General features: G+C 47.2%; 1 long non-coding RNA gene across 1 annotated transcript in view; it reads left to right on the top strand.

The window, feature by feature from the left end:
- The window catches only part of LOC141131824 (uncharacterized), a 45385-nt gene extending 26134 nt beyond the window's left edge, over window positions 1-19251 (top strand). The window contains exons 3-4 of the long non-coding RNA XR_012242815.1: window positions 4990-5039; window positions 19201-19251. This is a non-coding gene — a long non-coding RNA (uncharacterized lncRNA). The remainder of the gene's footprint in view (window positions 1-4989; window positions 5040-19200) is intronic.
- Window positions 19252-21261: the final 2010 nt, after the last annotated feature.

The following is a 21261-nucleotide window of genomic DNA, read 5'->3' as shown; positions in this document are numbered from 1 at the left end:
CGCGTACAGGTGTGAGGGGGGCTTAGAGCGTACAGGTGTGAGGGAGTGCTGAGAGCGTGCAGGTTTGAGGGAAAGCAGAGAGTGTACAGGTGTGAGAGGGGCAATGCGAGCGTACAGGTGTGAGGGGGGCTGCGAGAGTACAGGTGTGAGGGGGGGATGCGAGCGTACAGGTGTGAGGGAGGGCTGAGAGCGTACAGGTGTGAGGGGGACTGAGAGCGTACAGGTGTGAGGGAAAGCAGAGAGTGTACAGGTGTGAGGGGGGCAATGCGAGCGTACAGGTATGAGGGGGGCTGCGAGCATACAGGTGTGAGGGAGGGCTGAGAGCGTATAGGTGTTGGGGGGGATGCGAGCGTACAGGTGTGAGGGAGTGCTGAGAGTGTACAGGTGTGAGGGGGGATGCGAGCGTACAGGTGTGAGGGGGCTGTGAGCGTACAGGTGTGAGGGAGGGCTGAGAACGTACAGGTGTGAGGGGGATGCGAGTGTACTGGTGTGGGGGGGGGCTGCGAGCGTACAGGTATGAGGGAGGGCTGAGAGCGTACAGGTGTGAGGGGGGGCTGCAAGCGTACAGGTGTAGGAGGGCTGAGAGGTATAGGTGTAAGGGAAGGCTGAGAGCATACAGGTGTGAGGGGGGATGCGAGCGTACAGGTGTGAGGGAGGGCTGAGAGCGTACAGGTTTTGGGGGGATGCGAGCATACAGGTGTAAGGGCTGAGAGCATACAGGTGTGAGGGGGGATGCAAGCGTACAGGTGTGAGGGGGGCTGCGAGCGTACAAGTGTGAGGGGCTGAAAGCATACAGGTGTGAGGGGGGCTTAGAGCGTACAGGTGTGAGGGGGGCTGAGAGCATACAGGTGTGAGGGAGGGCTGAGAGCGTGCAGGTGTGAGGGAGGGCTGAGAGCGTACAGGTGTGAGGGGGGCTGAGAGCGTACAGGTGTGAGTGAAAGCAGAGAGTGTACAGGTGTGAGGGGGCAATGCGAGCGTACAGGTGTGAGGGGGGCTGCGAGCGTACAGGTGTGAGGGGGGCTGCAAGTGTACAGGTGCGAGGGAGGGCTGAGAATGTACAGGTGTGAGGGGGGATGCGAGTGTACTGGTGTGAGGGAGGGCTGAGAATGTACAGGTATGAGGGAGGGCTGAGAGCATACAGGTGTGAAGGGGGGCTACAAGCGTACAGGTGTAGGAGTGCTGAAAGAGTATAGGTGTAAGGGAAGGCTGAGAGCATACAGGTGTGAGGGGGGGATGCGAGCGTACAGGTGTGAGGGGGGGCTGAGAGCGTACAGGTGTGAGGGGGCTGCAAGTGTACAGGTGTGTGGGAGGGCTGAGAGCGTACAGGTGTGAGGTGGGCTGAGAGCATACAGGTGTGTGAGTTAGGGCTGAGAGCGCATAGGTGTGAGGGAGGGCTGAGAGCATACAGGTGTGAGGGGGGATGCGAGTGTACAGGTGTGAGGGGGGGTGCGAGTGTACAGGTGTGAGGGGGGCTGCGAGCGTACAGGTGTGAGGGAGGGCTGAGAGCGTACATGTGTGAGGGAGGGCTGAGAGCGTACAGGTGTGAGGGAGGGCTGAGAGCGTACAGGTGTGAGGGAGGGCTGAGAGCGTACAAGTGTGAGAGGTGATGCAAGCGTACATGTGTGAGGGGGGCTGAGAGCGTAAAGGTGTGAGGGGGGGCTGCAAGCGTACAGGTGTGAGGGGGCTGAGAGCATTAAGGTGTGAGGGAGGGCTGCAAGCGTACAAGTGTGAGGGAGGGCTGAGAGTGTACAGGTGTAAGGGAGGGCTGAGAATGTACAGGTGTGAGGGGGGGATGCGAGCGTACAGGTGTGGGGGGGGCTGTGAGCGTACAGGTGTGAGGGAGGGCTGAGAACGTACAGGTGTGAGGGGGGGATACGAGCATACTGGTGTGAGAGGGGGCTGACAGCGTACACATGTGAGGTAGGGCTGAGAGCGCACAGGTGTGAGGGAGGTCTGAGAGCGTACAGGTGTGAGGGGGGATGCGAGTATACAGGTGTGAGGGGGCTGAGATCGTACAGCTGTGAGGGGGGATGCGAGTGTACAGGTGTGAGGGGGGGCTGAGAGCGTACAGGTGTGAGGGGGGCTGAGAGCATACAGGTGTGAGGGGGACTGAGAGCGTACAGGTGTGAGGGGGGCTGAGAGCGTACAGGTGTGAGGGAGTGCTGAGAGTGTACAGGTGTGAGGGGGGATGAGAGCGTACAGGTGTGAGGGAGGGCTGAGAGCGTACAGGTGTGAGGGGGGCTGCAAGCGTACAGGTGTGAGGGAGGGCTGAGAGCGTATAGGTGTGAGGGAAGGCTGAGAGCATACAGGTGTGAACGGGGGATGCAAGCGTAGAGGCATGAGGGGGGGCTGAAAGCGCACAGGTGTGAGGGGGGGCTGCGAGCGTACAGGTGTGAGGGAGGGCTGAGAGCATACAGGTGTGAGGGGGGTTGAGAGCGTACATGTGTGAGGGAGGGCTGAGAGCGCACAGGTATGAGCGAGGGCTGAGAGCGTACAGGTGTGAGGGGGGATGCGAGCGTACAGTTGTGAGGGGGCTGAGAGCATACAGGTGTGAGGGGGATGTGAGCGTACAGGTGTGAGGGGGCTGAGGGCGTACAGGTGTGAGGGAGAGCTGAGAGTGTACAGGTGTGAGGGGGATGCAAGCGTACAGGTGTGAGGGAGGGCTGAGAGCATACAAGTGTTGGGGGGGATGCTAGCATACAGGTGTGAGGGCTGAGAGCATACAGGTGTGAGGGGGGCTGAGAGCGTACAGGTGTGAGGGGGGCTGAGAGCTTATAGGTGTGAGGGAAGGCGGGGAGCATACAGGTGTTAGGGAGAGCTGAAAGTATACAGGTGTGAGGGGACGATGCAAGCGTACAGGTGTGAAGGGGGCTGCGAGCGTACAGGTGTAAGGGGGGATGGGAGCTTACAGGTGTGAGGGAGGGCTGAGAGCGTACAGGTGTTAGGGAGAGCTGAGAGTGTACAGGTGTGAGGGGGCGATGCGAGCGCACAGGTGTGAGGGGGGCTGCGAGCGTACAGGTGTGAGGGAGGGCTGAGAGCGTACAGGTGTGAGGGGGGCTGCAAGTGTACAGTTGTGGGGGGGGGGGTGTGAGCGTACAGGTGTGAGGGAGGGCTGAGAGCGTACAGGTGTGAGGGGGGATGCGAGCGTACAGGTGTGAGGGGGGATGCAAGCCTACAAGTGTGAGGGGGCTGAAAGCATACAGGTGTGAGAGGGCTGAGAGCGTACAGGTGTGAGGGGGGCGATGCAAGCGTACAGGTGTGAGGGGGGGATGCAAGCGTACAGGTGTGAGGGAGGGCTGAAAGCGTACAGGTGTTGGGGGGGATGCGAGCGTACAGGTGTGAGGGGGGGATGCAAGCGTACAGATGTGAGGGGGCTGCAAGCGTACAAGTGTGAGGGAGCTGAAAGCATACAGGTGTGAGGGCTGAGAGCGTACAGGTGTGAGGGGGGGATGCAAGCGTACAGATGTGAGGGGGCTGCAAGCGTACAAGTGTGAGGGAGCTGAAAGCATACAGGTGTGAGGGAGGGCTGAGAGCGTGCAGGTGTGAGGGAGGGCTGACAGTGTACAGGTGTGAGGGGGGCGATGCGAGCATACAGGTGTGAGGGGGGCTGCGAGCGTACAGGTATGAGGAGGGCTGAGAGTGTACAGGTGTGAGGGGGGCGATGCGAGCGTACAGGTGTGAGAGGGGCTGAGAGCGTACTGGTGTGAGGGAGGGCTGAGAGTGTACAGGTGTGAGGGGCGATGAGAGCGTATAGGTGTGAGGGGGCTGCAAGCGTACAGGCGTGAGGGGGGGAAGCGAGCGTACAGGTGTGAGGGAGGGCTGAGAGCGTACAGTTGTTGGGGGGGATGCGAGCGTACAGGTGTGAGGGAGGGTTGAGAACGTACAGGTGTGAGGGGGGGGATGCGAGCGTACAGGTGTGAGGGAGGGCTGAGAGCATACAGCTGCTGGATCGGGATTTCTCTTTTGGGCAAAATATATTTTCCTACTGTTAAACCTTGAAAGTACTAAATGACTTTATAATACACTGTGCATTTTCATATATGACATTGTATGAGTGTTAAAATAAAAGTGTGTGCACTGAAGGACTTGGTGGGATGGCTAGTGGGCAGATTCGGTGGGACGGCCAGTGGGTAGGCCCTGGAGAATGTTGGTGGTCGGGCCCGGGAAGGGGGGGGGGGGCAGGCCTAAAGCTGTCTAAAGGTCCCCACAATTTTTGATGGCTGCCCTGACTATGCCACATATATAATCAGTTAACTTGTGGCTATTGAAAATTTATTTCAGATGAACAGTGGCAGGCAATCTGAGATCTCATCAAGATCTGAACATTGGATTAGGAGTCTAAGTGCCAAGCACTAAAGTGGTGGTAAATGTAAGATTCTTTATTTCAGATCATGGGATCAAGCATCAAGGCAAAGCATTATACTCCAAGTCAATCAGCCTTTGTTGCAGCACACAGTGAAGAGTGCAGGCAGGAGGTGAAAGCAGAGTGATCTCATCAGAGAAAGGAAAGTGTTGATGACAAAGCAGTACTATTCACTGCAGTAGAGAAATGATAAGTCCAACGTACAAGACACGAGCATTATTTATTTTCACTGTTTGATTGGAGTTCTGATTTAACTTTCATTAACAAAAATATAATAATCACTTTAAACGTAGCATTGTGTGTCAGAATGACAAGATCCTATTATTATGCATGCTCAATTCGGCAGGTGCAGTCTGTGGAAGAACCTAGCAATACCATAGTAACAGTAAAACAGTACATTATTGTGCTGAAAATTCACGTAGCAAAATTTTATTATTTTTGTCTGCAGGTATAATGTTCATAGACATGAAACAAGATTGGTGTTTTAAACATGACAATGCAGATTAATTAATACAGTGTGTAGTGAGTAGAATTATAGGGGTCTGATAATGTTGAGTTATATATATGTATGTATATAGAGACTGTCGCTTTAAGAATTTGTAATATACTTTCTTGCTTCTTCTTAGACAGAGTTTTCAGTCTATGATGACCTTTTACAGTGAATGCTTAAATAAAGGTTAGTAATATAAACATCTATTGTATAATGATACAAGACATTTTAAATGCTCATATTTCTTATTCGTACATCACGGGACACAGAGCAGCCATAGTAATTACTATGTGGGTTATACGCCACCTATAGGTGAATGGACACTGGTACACTTCAAAGACAGGAAGTCCCCTTCTATATAACCCCTCCTATACCGGGAGCACCTCCATTTTTTCGCTAGTGTCTAGGTGTTGGTCACGGTTATGTTGTGCTACAAACAAGCTCTGCTAAAAAGATTCTTGACTGAATCACGGGGCTATGCCTTTCTATCGGATCCATTCAAAGTGCTAATAAAAAAGCCAAAATGAATGATACCCAAGCCTCGAGAAATAAGACCAAGGTTTTGCCTGTAACGCTCCTCTTTTGAGGGCTGGACTCTGGGGTTCGACACCTGGGTTCTTTTTATCATAACCAGAAGGTTGTCTGGCTGATTGCTATACAGGTCCAAGGGAGAGGAACCCCATTTTCAAGGGACCCAGTCCTTGAAGGTCTGCCATGACACTCTTGCCGTGATGAGTGAAGATTGGGTCTGTCTGTATTGCAGCAGTATCCTGTGGCAAGGTTTGGTAAGTGAGAAGATCCTAAAGTATTACACTTATGGACTTCTCTATTTTGAATAGATTGTGCTAACCTGTTGTCTCCACTAGAGGGTGTGATAGAACATGTTAAGTTTACATTACCATGTTTCAGCTCCTGTTCAGCATTTGAGTGCCAGATTGTAAGCCTGCTCTTGGCCACCATGTAAAGTGGGGGTCTTCTACCTTCGGGTGTTGGGTACCCCTGAAAAGCACCTTCCCCCTCCCCCCCCCTGCCATTTCGATTGGACCACGCCATCCGATCGCACCACACTATCCGATCGGTCCATGCCATTCGATCGGACCGTGCTTAGCGTGCGTGCACGGGAAAATAGCTTATTTTGTAAGTTAGGAGGGGGGGAGGCGATCCTGAGGCGTGGCCTAAGTGGCCAACGTGCACGAGGAATACCGTGCACAACGCACAGCGCATGTGCAGGGCTCATTTTCCCTATAAAGTTTGCTTTCTTTGCAACAAACAGGTTGGCTGGTGGAATAAAGACACAGAGCGTATCTGGGGCACATAAGCTGTATGGTTGGTGGACAATAGCATTTTTTAGGCAAATCTACTCAGCATCAGGCTGAGCAAATTATTAGTGGCATAATACTAATTGCTGGACTAGTGCTCAGCAGTAGATGCATGTGTTAGTACCTCTGCTTTGTGCTTAGGACTATATCTTTCCGTAATACAAGGGGTAATGCTTCAGGGAGAAGTGCAAGGGCGCTAAGGTCAGGGTCTGAGGATCCTAGTCAGACTTCCACAGTACCATCTTCTCCTGAAAGACCTGAAGCAACAAACCAAGTTGAGCCATTTAGGCCTTCTGGTGTTGCAACTGCTTCTAACCTTCCAGCCTCTGCATATGACACTAAGGATGATTTGGCTTCAGCATTAGCTGGATTGGAAAAAATGCAATAGATCCCTCTCCCCTGCCACTGACCTTCTGGCTTTATGACAGGAATGGGCAGGAGATATTGTGTTACCTTTGGAGGATCAGGAAGAGAGACAAACAGATGTCTCATCCTCTGAGGACTCAGACTCAGAGGAGCCTGTTCCAGCCTCACAATCCCAAAGGTTACTGATCCAGTCCCTAAGGGAATTGGTCCACTCCTGGGTATAAGATGCCTCCAGCAGACACAGCTGAGGCTTCCTTTTCTTCCCTGGGCTCTCTGAAACCCCTACAGAATCGTCATGCTTTTCCTGTACATCCCTTACTGGAACAGCTAATGTATGCAGACTGGGATCACCCAGACTCACATTTTCTTCCTCCTAAGAGGTTTTTTATTCTTTACCCTATGGAAGAAAAATTTATGAAAAAGTGGAGTTTGCCGGCAGTTGATGCAGCTATCTCCTCTGTTCATAAAAGTCTGACGTGTCCAGTGGACAATGCTATGGCATTTAAGGATCCAGCTGACAAAAGACTGGAATGCTTACTTAAAGCCTCCTTTTCCATGGCTGGAGCAGTGGCACAACCTACAATAGCAGCAATAGGTATTTGCCAGGCTCTTAAAGATGAGGTTAAACAGGTCATTAAAGATGTGCCTGCTCAAGGGGAAGGGAATCAGGACCTGTCTGAGTTGCCCAGGGCCTTGTGTTTTGCAGTTCATGCTATCAAAGATTCCATCCATCAGGCATCCCACCTAGCCCTCCTATTGGTACACATGCATAGAATTCTGTGGCTAAAACATTGTTCAGCTGAATCACCATGTAAAAAGCTATTAGCTGGTTTTCCCTTTCATGGGGAACGGTTGTTTGGGGAGGATTTGGATAAATACATCCAAAAAATTTCAAGTGGTAAAAGTACCCTTCTACCGATTAAAAGGAAGAGTAAGCGTTCTTCATATAAAAGAGCCTCCTCTCCAGTATCAGGACCATCAGCGTCCAGGCAGTCGCGATGGCCTCCATCGTCAGGGTCAAAGAGTAGGCCTCAAGGCCAAGCACAGGCCCCAAAGAAGTCCTGGGGGCAAAAACCTGCAAAACAGAATCCCAAAGCCTCCTTGTGAAGGGGCACCCCCGCTCGATCGAGTGGGGGAAAGACTTCTGAAGTTTTCAGGGGCTTGGCAGGAAGAAATCTGAGACAGATGGGTCACCTCTGTAGTAGCCTAGGCTACAAACTAGAATTTCAGAAACTCCCTCTGGATCACTTTATGAGTTCCAATGTACCCAAGGATCCAGAGAAAAGAAGGTCTTTGTTTCTAGCATTAGACCGATTGATGTCTCTCAGGGAGTCATCACAGAGACCCCGTCAGAGGAGCGAGGAATGCGGTTCTATTCAAATCTCTTCATGGTACCAAAACCGAATGAAGATGTCAGACCCATTCTAGACCTCAAAAATCTGAATCGGTTCCTAAATATTCGCTCCTTTTGCATGGAGTCAATTCGGTCAGTTGTCTCTATCCTGTGGGGAGGGGAATTTGTAGCATTAATAGATATCAAAGATGCATACCTTCATGTGCCTATATTTCAAGCTCACCGGAAGTTTCTGCGTTTTGCTGTAGAACACCGCCACTTTCAATTTGTGGCCCTACCCTTTGGGCTAGCCAGAGCTCCCCGAGTATTCACAAAAATTCTGTCCCCCTGTACTAGCAAGACTAAGGGGCAAGAGTGTGATGGTAATGGCATTACTAATAGATCAGTCAGTGGCAGAGCTAGACCAGGGCGTGTTCAGTATGGTCAAGTATTTGGAAAAGCTGGGTTGGATTGTCAACCTAGAAAAATCTTTCTTGCATCCGGTAAGAAGGCTGGAGTACCTGGGCGTAGTCATAGACACAGCCCAAAGAAGGGTGTTCTTGCCCTAGGCAAAAATCAACTCCATAAGGGAGCTGGTCCAAGTTTTCAGGACAAAGAAGGATCCTTCCATACGCCTTTGTATGAGGTTGCTAGAAAACATGGTGGCATCATTCGAAGCGGTGCCCTATGCCCAGTTCCATTCAAGACTGCTGCACAACAGCATTCTGTCTGCTTGGGACCATGATACACAAACCTTGGATCATCCAGTGCGTCTGACCCTGAAAGTATTCCAGAGTCTCAATTGGTGGTTGGTAACCAAGATATTGCTGAAGGGAAAGTCCTTCATGCCGGTTACCTGGAAAGTGGTAACAACGGATGCCAGCCTCTTGGGTTGGGGTGCAGTCCTGGAAGAGACCACCGTCCAAGGGAAATGGTCAGTGTCCGAAAGGACCTTGCCTACCAGTGTCCTAGAGATTCGGGCAGCACGTCTAGCGTTAACAGCCTGGACATATAGATTGCGGGGCTGTCCTGTCAGGATACAGTCCGACAATGCCACGGCAGTGGCCTATATCATTCACCAAGGGGGCACCAGAAGTCGTGCAGCCCAGAAAGAGGTGAATCATGTTCTGACTTGGGCAGAGGAGCATGTGCCTTACCTACAGTGGGGCAAAAAAGTATTTAGTCAGCCACCAATTGTTCTCCCACTTAAAAAGCTGAGAGAGGCCTGTAATTGTCATCATAGGTATACCTCAACTATGAGAGACAAAATGTGGAAACAAATCCAGACAATCACATTGTCTGATTTTTTAAAGAATTTATTTGCAAATTATGGTGGAAAATAAGTATTTGGTCACCTACAAACAAGCAAGATTTCAGGCTCTCACAGACCTGTATCTCCTCTGTCCTCCACCATCAGTAACACACTACGCCGCCAGTACATGTCTGGGCCCGTCTGAGGTTTGCTAGAGAGCATTTGGATGATCAAGAAGAGGATTGGGAGAATGTCATATGGTCAGATGAAACCAAAGTAGAACTGTTTGGTAGAAACACAACTCATCGTGTTTGGAGGAGAGAGAATGCTGAGTTGCAACCAAAGAACACCATACCTACTGTGAAGCATGGGGGTGGCAACATCATGCTTTGGGGCTGTTTCTCTGCAAAGGGAGCAGGACGACTGATCTGTGTACATGAAAGAATGAATGGGGCCATGTATCGTGAGATTTTGAGTGCTAAATCTCCTCCCATCAGCAAGGGCATTGAAGATGAAACGTGGCTGGGTCTTTCAGCATGACAAAGATCCCAAACACACCGCCCGGGCAAAGAAGGAGTGGTTTCCTAAGAAGCATTTCAAGGTCCTGGAGTGGCCTAGCCAGTCTCCAGATCTCAACTCTATAGAAAACCTTTGGAGGGAGTTGAAAGTCCGTGTTGCCCAGTGACAGCCCCAAAACATCACTGCTCTAGCGGAGATCTGCACGGAGGAATGGGCCAACATACCAGCAACAATGTGTGACAACCTTGTGATGACTTACAGAAAACGTTTGACCTCTGTCATTGCCAACAAAGGATATATAACAAAGTATTGAGATGAACTTTTGATATTGAAAAATTCTTATTTTCCACCATAATTTGCAAATAAATTCTTTCAAAAATCAGACAATGTGATTGTCTGGATTTGTGTCCACATTTTGTCTCTCATAGTTGAGGTATACCTATGATGACAATTACAGACCCCTCTCATCTTTTTAAGTGGGAGAACTTGCACAATTGGTGTCTGACTAAATACTTTTTTGCCCCACTGTATCAGCAGTCTTCATTCCAGGGGTAGAGAATTGGCAGGCGGATTTCTTGAGTCATCAACAAATTTTCCCGGGAGAAAGGTTTCTCCACCCCGACATCTTCCTGGCTATATGCCAAAGATGGGGCACCCCGGACATAGATCTATTAGTGTCCAGATTCAACAAGAAATTGGACAACTTTGTATCAAGATCAAGGGATCCTCTTGCACAGACACATTAGTGACCCCATGGGATCAGTTTTCACAAATGTATGCATTCCCCCCAGATCAGCTGCTACCTCGGCTCCTTCGCAGAGTCAGGCAGGAACGAAATCCGGTGATTTTGGTAGCCCCAGCCTGGCCCAGAAGATCCTGGTATGCAGAGATCATCAGGATGTCAATGGGGAAGCCTTGGACTCTCCCAGACCGTCCAGACCCCTTGTTGCAGGGGCCAGTATTCCATCCTGCCTTATAGTCGCTAAATTGGACGGTCTGGCTGTTGAAACCCACATTCTGTAAAAACGTGGGCTCACAGGTTCTGTGGTAACCACCCTAATTAATGCAAGGAAGCCGGTTTCCAGAACCATTTATTATAGGGTCTGGAAGCCCTATATTTCTTGGTGTCAGGCTAGAAAATGGCATTCCCGAAAGTATGTCATAGGTAGAGTTCTCACCTTCCTTCAGTTGGGGGAAGAAATGAAATTGGCCATGAGTACAATTAAGGGTCAAATTTCGGCCTTATCAGCATTTTTTCAAAGGCCGCTTGCCTCACATTCCTTTGCTTTTATTCAAGGGGTAATGCATCTGGTTCCACCGATCAAGAAACCCTTGTGCCCATGGGACTTGAATCTTGTCCTGTCGGTTTTACAAAAACAGCCTTTTGAACCAATACAGGATATTTCTTTGGTCCTCTTGACAAAGAAGTTGTTTTTTCTGATTGCAGTAACCTACGCAAGAAGGGCATCGGAATTGGCAGCTTTCTCTTGTAAAGAGCAATACCCAGTTGTACATGAGGACAAGGTGGTGCTGCGTCCCCACCCAACCCTTTTGCCTAAGGTAGAGTCAGATTTTCATCTAAATCAAGATGTGATTCTACTCTCCTTTTTTCCGCAGCCTCCTTCTGCGGAAGAAAGACTTTTGCACTCTCTCGATGTGGTGAGAGCAGTAAAGGTCTCTCTGAAAGCGACAGCTCAGATAAGGAAAACTGATTTTTTGTTTGTGCTGCCAGATGGTCCCAGAAAGGGGCAGGCGGCAGCAAAGTCGACCATTGCAAAATGGATTTGTCAAGATATTGTTCAGGCCTATGGTCTGAAAAGGAAAGTTCCACCTTTCCAAGTAAAATTATTGAATAATAGGAAAGAGTAAATGGGATATGTAAGGTGCCAAATTAAAACACATTATTTTATAAAAGTAAAAAATTTATTCAAACGATAAAAATAAAACATACAAGGAGTAAATGTTGATAATACAGTACTAATACATGTGCTAGCTGATTTCATCTCTATATGTTTCCCCTTGATATTGGCTTCTTCAGGAGATATAATTGACATCAGGCACAATAAGCACTAAATATAAACAGAGTTTTGTTGAAAAGACAAAACAATCAACAAAAATAACAATTACACTATGTGGATAGATACAATTATGACAAATTGAAAAACATTCGTCGACTGAAAATAGCATAGCAAACAGGTCGCTGTTGGTCATAATATTTACCTGTAGATTCAAACTATTTACATATAAATTGAGGCTCCATGATAATGGGGATATCAACAGACGGATAATCCGGTGAAGCCATAGAGGGGGGCATATCCAAAATACAGCCACTGGTAAATGGTCCGATAACTAGAGGGTAAAGAGGGTAAGGTGATGAGCAGAATTAGATAATAAGGTAACAAAACAATCACCATTCAAATCCAAACCAAAACTGGCTACGTACAAAAATGGTTGGTACCCAGCGCCAGCTATATTTTGCTGTAATCACGGGTTTGACAATTGATCACCAGCTCCACAACAGGACTGGATAAAGATGACGAGAAAAACAAAATGAACTCATTTCTGAATTTTTGTAAAAAAATGACCCATTAGTCAGAAAGATAATAAACCTAATTAGTACAGATTTCAATAGTCAAAGAGACAGCAAACAACCCTGTGCAACAATGGAAAAGTTACCTTCAGTCAAGAATTCACCAACACATCTCACTCCTTCCCATGCTGGACTGCAAATAACAACCAGGATAGGAGCTGTTTATATACCCCCCTCCACCCTCAAATCAATTGGCTGCATTGGCGCCAAAATTCGAGGGCGAGGACGCTCAATGACTGCCTGTTGGCGCGACCGAGGTCGCACCGGAAGTGACGTCATTCCGGCAAGGACGTCTACCGGAAGTGATGCCTTAAAGATGGCGGCGGACCAGATGTGAAGTGTCAGCAACAAATGGGACAAACACTGCGGGGAAAAGACGCAAGGATGTGTATAACACCCAAGCCTATAAAAAACACATAGGCGGGCCGAGAAAAAATAGGATTTTTTATAACAGCTTACCTGTAAAATCCTTTTCTTTTGATGTACATCACGGGACACAGAGCCTCAGTAATTACTGATGGGTTATATAGGGTATCACTAGGTGATTGGACACTGGCACACCCTAAACAGGAAGTTCAACCCCCTATATAATCCCTCCCCTTACAGGGATACCTCAGTTTTGTAGCAAAGCAATATAAGTGTATTAGAAGAGGGGCGGGACCTTCAAAAGAAAAGAATTTTACAAGTAAGCTGTTATAAAAAATCCTATTTTTTTTCTCGTACATCACGGGACACAGAGCCTCAGTAATTACTGATGGGACATCCCAGAGCAATGCTATCTGAGGGGAGGGGACCATACAACGTAGGGTGTAATCAGACCTGAGGACCTTGTACTGCTGCATGCAGCACACTACGCCCAAAGGCGATATCCTCATGCCTTCCCGCATCCACCTGATAAAACTTGGTGAATGTATGGACTGAAGACCAGGTTGCGGCCTTGCAGATTTGAGCCATAGAGGCCTGGTGATGCACCGCCCAAGAAGCACTAATAGCCCTTGTGGAGTGTGCCTTGATCTGAAAAGGAGGAATTTTCTGTTTCAAACTGTAAGATTGAATAATCATTTGTCTAATCCATTTAGAAATGGTAGATTTTGACGCTGCCTGTCCTCAATTGGGACCTTCTGGCAGTACGAACAAAACATCCGTTTTGCGAATTTGAGCAGTTGCTTCCAGATAAGCCTTGATGCTGCCTGTCCTCTATTGGGACCTTCTGGCAGTACGAACAAAACATCTGTTTTGCGAATTTGAGCAGTTGATTCCAGATAAGCCTTGACTGCTCTTACTACATCCAAAGAATGTAGTGACCTTTCTTCTGTAGAACAGGGATCTGGAAAAAAGGAAGGCAGAACAATATCTTGGTTTAGATGAAAATCTGAAACCACTTTCGGTAGAAAGCTAGGATGAGGGCGCAATACCACTCTATCCTTGTGTATGATTAAATAAGGATCTTTACAGGAAAGAGCTGCTAATTCTGATACTCTTCGAGCAGAAGAAATGGCTACCAGCAAAATTAACTTTCTTGTCAACAAGACCAAGGGAATTTGATGTATTGGTTGAAAAGGCTGTTTCTGTAAAACTGACAGAACCAAATTCAAGTCCCAGGGGTTTAGGGGCACCTTAACTGGAGGATTAAGACGCGTCACCCCCTGCATAAAGTTTCAGACCAAAGAATGTGAAGCAAGTGGCCGTTGGAATAATACTGATAAGGCCAGACCTGGCCCTTGATGGTACTCAAGGCCAGCTTCATTTCTAATCCCATTTGTAGAAAATCAAGAATTCTACCTATTACATATTTTCTGGGATGCCAACCCCTGGATTCACACCAGGATACATAGGCTTTCCAGACTCTATGATAAATCACTCTGGAAGCTGGCTTCCTTGCATTGATTAAGGTAGAAAGCGCACGACTCTTCAGAAGTGGGTTTCAATAGCCAAACCGTCAAATTTAGTGTTTGTAAGGCAGGATGAAACACTGGACCTTGAGATAACAGGTCTGGACGTAACGGTAGGGTCCACGGGGAACCTTCTGTCATCCTTATTATTTCTGCATACCAAGCTCTCCTGGGCCAAGGTGGGGCCACCAGAAATACTGACTTCTTTTCCTGCCTGATCCTGCGAAGGAGTCGTGGCAGTAGCAGAATAGGAGGGAATGCATAAATCAGTGAGAACCGATGCCACGGAATCACCAACGCATCTGTCTCGCATGCAAGAGGATCCTTTGTTCTTGCCACAAACTTGTCGATCTTTTTGTTGAAACTGGATGCAAAGAGATCTACATCTGGAAACCCCCATCTTTGGCATCTGGCCCAAAAGACGTTGGGGTGAAGAGATCATTCCCCTGGGAATAACCGCTGCCAGTTCTCTATCCCTGGAATGAAAACTGCCAATATGCATGGCACATGCTTTTCTGCCCAGACTAAAATCTGGTTCACTTCTCTCTGAGCTGCCCGACTCCTGGTGCCTCCTTGATGATTGATATAAGCCACTGCTGTGGCATTGTCGGACTGGATCCTGACCGGGCAACCCTTTAGCCTGAGAGTCCAGGCTTTTAGGGCATTCCCCTTGGACCGCAGACTGTTCCAGAACTGGCATCCGCTGTTACCACCGTCCAGGCAACTGGTAGAAAGGATTTCACTTTCTGCAGGCTTTCGGGTATTAACCACCAACTGAGGCTCTGACGCACTGCACGAGACAGGTGCATCGGAAAATCTAATGCCTAAACCTCTTTGTTCCAGGCCGACAGGATACTGTGTTGCAGTAGTCTTGAATGAAACTGAGCATAGGGAACTGCTTCGAATGAAGCTACCATCTTTCCCAGCAGCCTCATACAAAGGCGGACAGAAGGACCCTTTTTGGTCCTGACTACCAGAATCAGCTCTCTTAAGGCAGTGATATTTGCCTGAGGTAAAAATACCTTCTCTTGGCTTGTATCTATGACCAGACGCAAATACTCCAGTCTTCTTACTGGTTTTAAGAAAGACTTTTCTAGGTTGAGAATCCAACCTAGGTGTTCCAGGTAGTTGACTGTGGTCATCAAGTTCCCGCTCAAACAGGCTACCGACCGGTCTATCAAGAGCAGGTCGTCTAGGTATGCTATGACAGTTATACCTTGAGCCCTTAATCTGGCCAGAGGAGGAGCCAAGATCTTTGTAAACACTCGAGGTGCAGTGGCTAGCCCGAAAGGCAGAGCCACAAACTGAAAATGGCGCCCTTCTATTTCGAAGCGCAAGTACTTTTGATGAGCAGGAAAAATGGGTACATGCAGATACGCATCTCTGATGTCTATTGATGCCAGAAATTCTCCTCCCTGTAGGATGGAGACTACTGACCGAATTGATTCCATGCGAAAGGATCGAATCCTTAGGAATCGATTCAGATCCTTTAGATCCAGAATGGGTATGACATCTCCATTTGGTTTTTGTACCGTAAAAAGGTTGGAATAAAATCCCAATCCTTGGTCCTTCGTGGGAACCACCATGATGACTTTTTGCGACAATAGTCGCTCTAACGCTGGAAGGAGCGACTGCTTTTTCTCTGGATCTCTGGGGACACTTGATCTGAGGAAACGAGGAGAGGGGAATTCTTGGAACTCCAGTTTGTAACCTAGAGTTACCGTGGAGATTACCCATCTGTCCTGGAAATCCTCCTGCCAGAGCGTTGAGAACCGTAGCAGTCTTCCCCCCACCCGAGCGAGCGGGGGCGCTCCTTCATAAAGAGGCTTTAGCGTCTTGTCTAGTAGGCATCTTCCCCCAGGACTTCTTTTGTCCCTGGGGTCGACTCTGAAATTTATTTCTAGACCCTGACCGAGGAGGCCGTCGCGACTGCCTGGAGGCTGATGCTCCTGGCACTGGGGAAAAACCCCTTTTGAAAGAGGGACGCTTACTCCTTTTCTTAACAGGTGAGAGAGTGCTTTTCCCACTAGAGATCTTTTGGATATAATTGTCCAAATCCTCTCCAAACAGCCTTGCACCACGAAATGGAAATCCAGCCAGAAGTTTCTTACATGGTGCTTCGGCTGACCAACCATAAGATTCTACGCATATGCACCAACCCAAGTGAAAGACGAGAGGTTTGGATGATAGAACCTCTGATGGCATCAGCAGCAAAACATAAGGCCGCTTGAAGGTTAGCCAACCCCTGGGCCTGCTGTTCAGGTAGAACTTTAAGGACCTGCTTAACATGGTCTCTTAAGTATTGACAGACTCTGATCGCTGCCACTGCAGGTTGAGCTACTGAACCTGCTAAGGAGAAAATATCCTTCAACACGGATTCCATTTTTTTATCAACAGGATCCCTGAGCATCTGAGCATTGTCTACAGGACAAGTCAGGCTTTTATTTACGGAGGAAATGGCGGCGTCAACGGCCGGTATCCCCCACATCTTTATAAACTTTTCTTCCATAGGATAAAGTGTTGAAAACTTCTTAGGCGGAAAAAAACGTTTATCTGGGTGATCCCACTCAGACTAAATGAGCTTTTCTAGCAAATTATGAACAGGAAAAGCATGTGTTGTTTGAGGAGGCTTCAGTGACCCCAAAGAAGAAGAGGGTTCTTTAACTGGCTCAGATACGGGTAACTTAAATGTGGAGCGGACCAATCCAGCAAGGATCTGTACTAAGACCTTCTCATCCTGAGAAGCTGAAGAGGGTCCCTCTCCACTTGATTCCTCAGAGGAGGAATCATCAGTCCCATCCCGATCCTCTGAAAGGGATTCTTCTCCTTTTTCCCAGCGCTCCTCTGCCTGAGGGTCCTGGGTAACAGACGAAGACCTAATGCATTTTCTTCCACTGAGTGAAGATGCGATTAAGGCCATTAATCTTTCGTCTAGTCCATTAATGGTTGAGGAAAAAACCTCCTGCGTAATGTATATGATGAAGTGCCAGAAGCAGATGCGTCTCTGATCCCAATGGCTCTCCCTGGCCAGCCATCCCAGGTCCTTCAGGGGGGGAAGGTGCTGCAGAAGGGGGGTCCTCAGAGCCTGAGGGAGATCCCCTAGAGCCTCTGGTTTTTGGGGTATTTGTACCTCTTCTACCCATAGTGCAGAGCAAACAAGGTGGAGGTATCACAAAAAATTAAAACGCTGACTGCTGAGCGATGTAGTCCAGCAATTGCCACTGCTACCAATGCCCAGTCAAGTGTTTCTTAGTAAATGCTGCCTAGGAGAATGCCTGTGTCCCACCTTGCATGCGACCGTCAGCTCTGTGTCCCTCCATAGGCTGTGTGCACCTGAAAAGTATGCTTCTTATAGCCTGTGCAGCCGGCGATGTAGGCGTCTAAGCACGCCGGAGGTCACAAAGGACACTTTGAAATGGATCCGGTTCGCCTGGCTTGCCCCAGTATAGGATATAGGATATTCCCTTTGGAGCTCAGCACAGGACATCTTTACACGTCCAACACCTAAGACACTGGCGAAAAAACTGAGGTATCCCTGTAAGGGGAGGGATTATATTAGGGGTTGAACTTCCTGTTTAGGGTGTGCCAGTGTCCAATCACCTAGTGATACCCTATATAAGTCATCAGTAATTACTGAGGCTCTGTGTCCTGTGATGTACGAGAAAGAAAAGACACTCTATCTGGGAAGAGATATTAATTCACAAATAGAAAGGACCTAATAAAGGGCAACCCAACTAAATGGGACCTAGGTCACCGGGCGGTAACGGCGGCACCCAGTGGAATCCAAAAGGATTACACCAGAAATGATGCCCTGGCATCCCTATGGCCGCCAAATCCGACAAAATCCCCATGATAAAGGATTAAAAATAATATAATATTTAAAACTAAACATTAAAGGTATTGTCTTCCAATACACAACAAGAATATAACAAAAGACCATAAATTTTGACCAGAAAAAACTTTAACGAACCATTAAATTAACCAAGGATGACATAAGAGTGCTATGCAAATCAGCAATCGAAGTTACAAAAATACATAAATAGCCAATTATATAATTAGGAATGCATTAAGCATCAAACTGTAAAAAGAATGATATAAACCAATCAAATGTTCTCAATATTAGAAGAGCATGGCAAATTCTATCTAGAGGAATGGCTTATAACTGATTCATTCAAGCCTGGATGGACAGTGGCTGCCAGGGAATGAATCCATCTTGTTTCACACTGAAGGAGAGTCTTGTCCAGGTCACCACCTCTGTCATGAGTCATTAGATGTTCAAGCACAAAAAATGTAATTTTAGAGACCTGAAAGGAATGATAGAGTCCCATATGACAGCTAATGGGAGTCTCCATTCTCTTTTTTTGAACAAGAGAAACATGATCTCTGATTCTGTGGAAAAATGGTCTTTGGTTTTTCCTACATAGAATGCTTGACAGTCACATACCATGTAGTAAACCATACCAATAGATTGGCAATTCGCAAAAAAATGGGATTTATACATCTTTCCATTTGGCAGAGCCAATCAATTGGTGTGGTTTTGCGTCTTTTCCTGTAGTGTTTGCCCCATTTGTTACTGACACTTCCGGTTTTGGTGATGTTTTTACATCACATCCAGTCCGCCGCCATCTTTAAGGCATCACTTCCGGTAGACGTCCTTGCCGGAATTACGTCACTTCCGGTGCGACCTCGGTCGCACCAACAGGCAGTCATTGAACGTCCTCACCCTTGAATTTTGACACCAAAGCGGCCAATTGATTCGAGGATGGAGGGGGGTATATAAACAGCTCCTATTTTGGTTGTTATTTGCGGTCCAGCATGGGAAGGAGAGAGATGTGTTGGTGAATTCTTGACTGAAGGTAACTTTTCCATTGTTGCACAGTGTTGTTTGCTGTCTCTTTGACTATTGAAATCTATCTAGTTATCGGACCATTATTATGACCAACAGTGACCTGTTTGCTATGCTATTTTCAGTTGATGAATGTTTTTCAATTTGTCATAATTGTATCCATCCACATAGTGTAATTGTTATTTTTATTGATTGTTTTGTCTTTTCAACAAAACTCTGCTTATTTTTAGTGCTTATTGTGCCTGATGTTAATTATACCTCCTGAAGAAGCCAATATCAAGGTGAAAAATGTAGAGATGAAATCAGATAGCACATGTATTAGTACTGTATTATCAACATTTACTCCTTGTATGTTTTGTTTTTATTGTTTGACAAAATTTCTGCTTTTATAAAATAATTTGTTCTAATTTGGCACCTTAAAAATCCCATTTACTCTTTCCTATTATTCAATAATATTCTAAGGGATGTGGTGTCGTTTTTGCTAAATGATAGGTAAAAATACTTTCTCTCCTTTCCAAGTAAAAGCGCACTCTACCAGGGCAGTAAGTACTTCTTGGGCAGTGCATCACCAGGCTTCTATGACTCAGATTTGCAGAGCCGCAACTTGGTCATCAGTGCATACATTCACAAAATTCTATCAGGTGGATGTAAGATATCAGGAGGATTCCGCCTTTGTGCGCAGTGTACTGCAGGTAGCAGTCTAGATCCTCACGTCTGATAGCGGCCTGCCTTATTTTGTGTCTCTCTTCCCCTTAGATGGCATTGCTTTGGGACATCCCACATACTAATTACTATGGCTGCTCTGTGTCCCGTGATGTACGATTAAGAAATTAGGATTTTTATAAAGCTTACCTGTAAAATTCTTTTCTTTGAGTACATCACGGGACACAGAGGTCCCTCCCCTGATGATCAGTGCAGCTCCATCAGTGCCTATCAGTGCAGCCTATCAGTGTTTATGAATGCCGCCTATCAGTTCTGCCCATAGGTGTGCACAGCCTATTGCATTAGGGTGTGCATCCCAAAGCTCAAACGCACACAAATTTAATGAGATTTTTATATATAAATAAATATATATAAAACACACTCCCTCTGACTTCTTCTGCTCAGCGCACAGATGACACACCACCAGAAGAAGGCAGGCCCAGTACGATCTGGGCCTGGCACATCCCCATCCCACCCACTAAAACTTAATTTCAGTATTAGAAGAAAACAAGGAGGAGGCCTTGTTCCTGCAGTCCTCCTGAGATCTGGGAGCACCTGAAACTGCTGGGGGAGGAGGTAAGGGGGATGAGATTCATCCCAGTAATGTGCATGTCATCCAGGGGAGTTGGCAACTGTGGGTGATTAGGGTGTGCCCAGGCACACCTGGCACACCCTGTGCGCACGCCTATGGTTCTGCCTATCAGTGCTCATCAATGCTGCCTGTCAGTGCCCATCAGTGTAGCTTATCAGTGCTGCCTATCAGTGCTCATCAATACTCATCAGTGCCACCTATTAGTGCTCATCAATGATGCCTATCAGTGCCTCCTCAGCATGACTCTGAGCTGAGAGTGTTTCTCTCATACAAAATAATAAACTGAGTTTCTATCAGCGCAAATAAACTTAAACTTAATGACAACAAATGTTAAAAAACTGTGCAAAAAAAGTGCAAATTTGCAAAATACTCCCCCATCTGTCTGCTGCTTACACAGAAAATGTGTCCACTTCACATTAGTTAAATATATAAAAAAAAACAGTGCTCCGCTGCCAATCCTATAAATGTGCGGATAAAAAATTATTAATAGATCAATTTTACCTAAAAAAAAAAAAAAAATTTTTGTGCAAAATACAATGTGCAAAACATACAATTTCAGTGCAAAATAGGGTGTAAAACTACACCTCCACCAAATGGCTGCTAGTGCATGATCAAATAAATAGAACAGCACTGCGCTAATAACACATACAATTATAACATTCCAATTGTATAACAGTGAAAGTCCAAAGTGACAAAAGTCTTCAGTTGCTTCCAAATCGAAGACTTCACCAAATAGCGCACAACAAATAAAAAGTGCTGGTGCTCTCCTCCACCTCGATATCCTAGCCGCTCACCCTAAAATCTGACCCCTGTTTTGTCCTTCTCACATGCATGTCTATGGGCCTACCCCAAAGGGATATTTCTCCAAATCCCCTACGCCTCACGTGTTGGAAGCAGCAGGTCACTATTTTTTCATGAGACACACTTCCTTTCCTGCAAGGGGGAATATACAGCAGGTAAAAAAAGTATTTTGGTGTCTTCTGGTTCCCAAGAGTTT

Source organism: Aquarana catesbeiana, linkage group LG03 (genome assembly GCF_042186555.1).
Source record: "Aquarana catesbeiana isolate 2022-GZ linkage group LG03, ASM4218655v1, whole genome shotgun sequence".
Lineage (NCBI taxonomy): Eukaryota > Metazoa > Chordata > Amphibia > Anura > Ranidae > Aquarana > Aquarana catesbeiana.
This window is presented reverse-complemented; position numbering and strand designations above follow the sequence as displayed.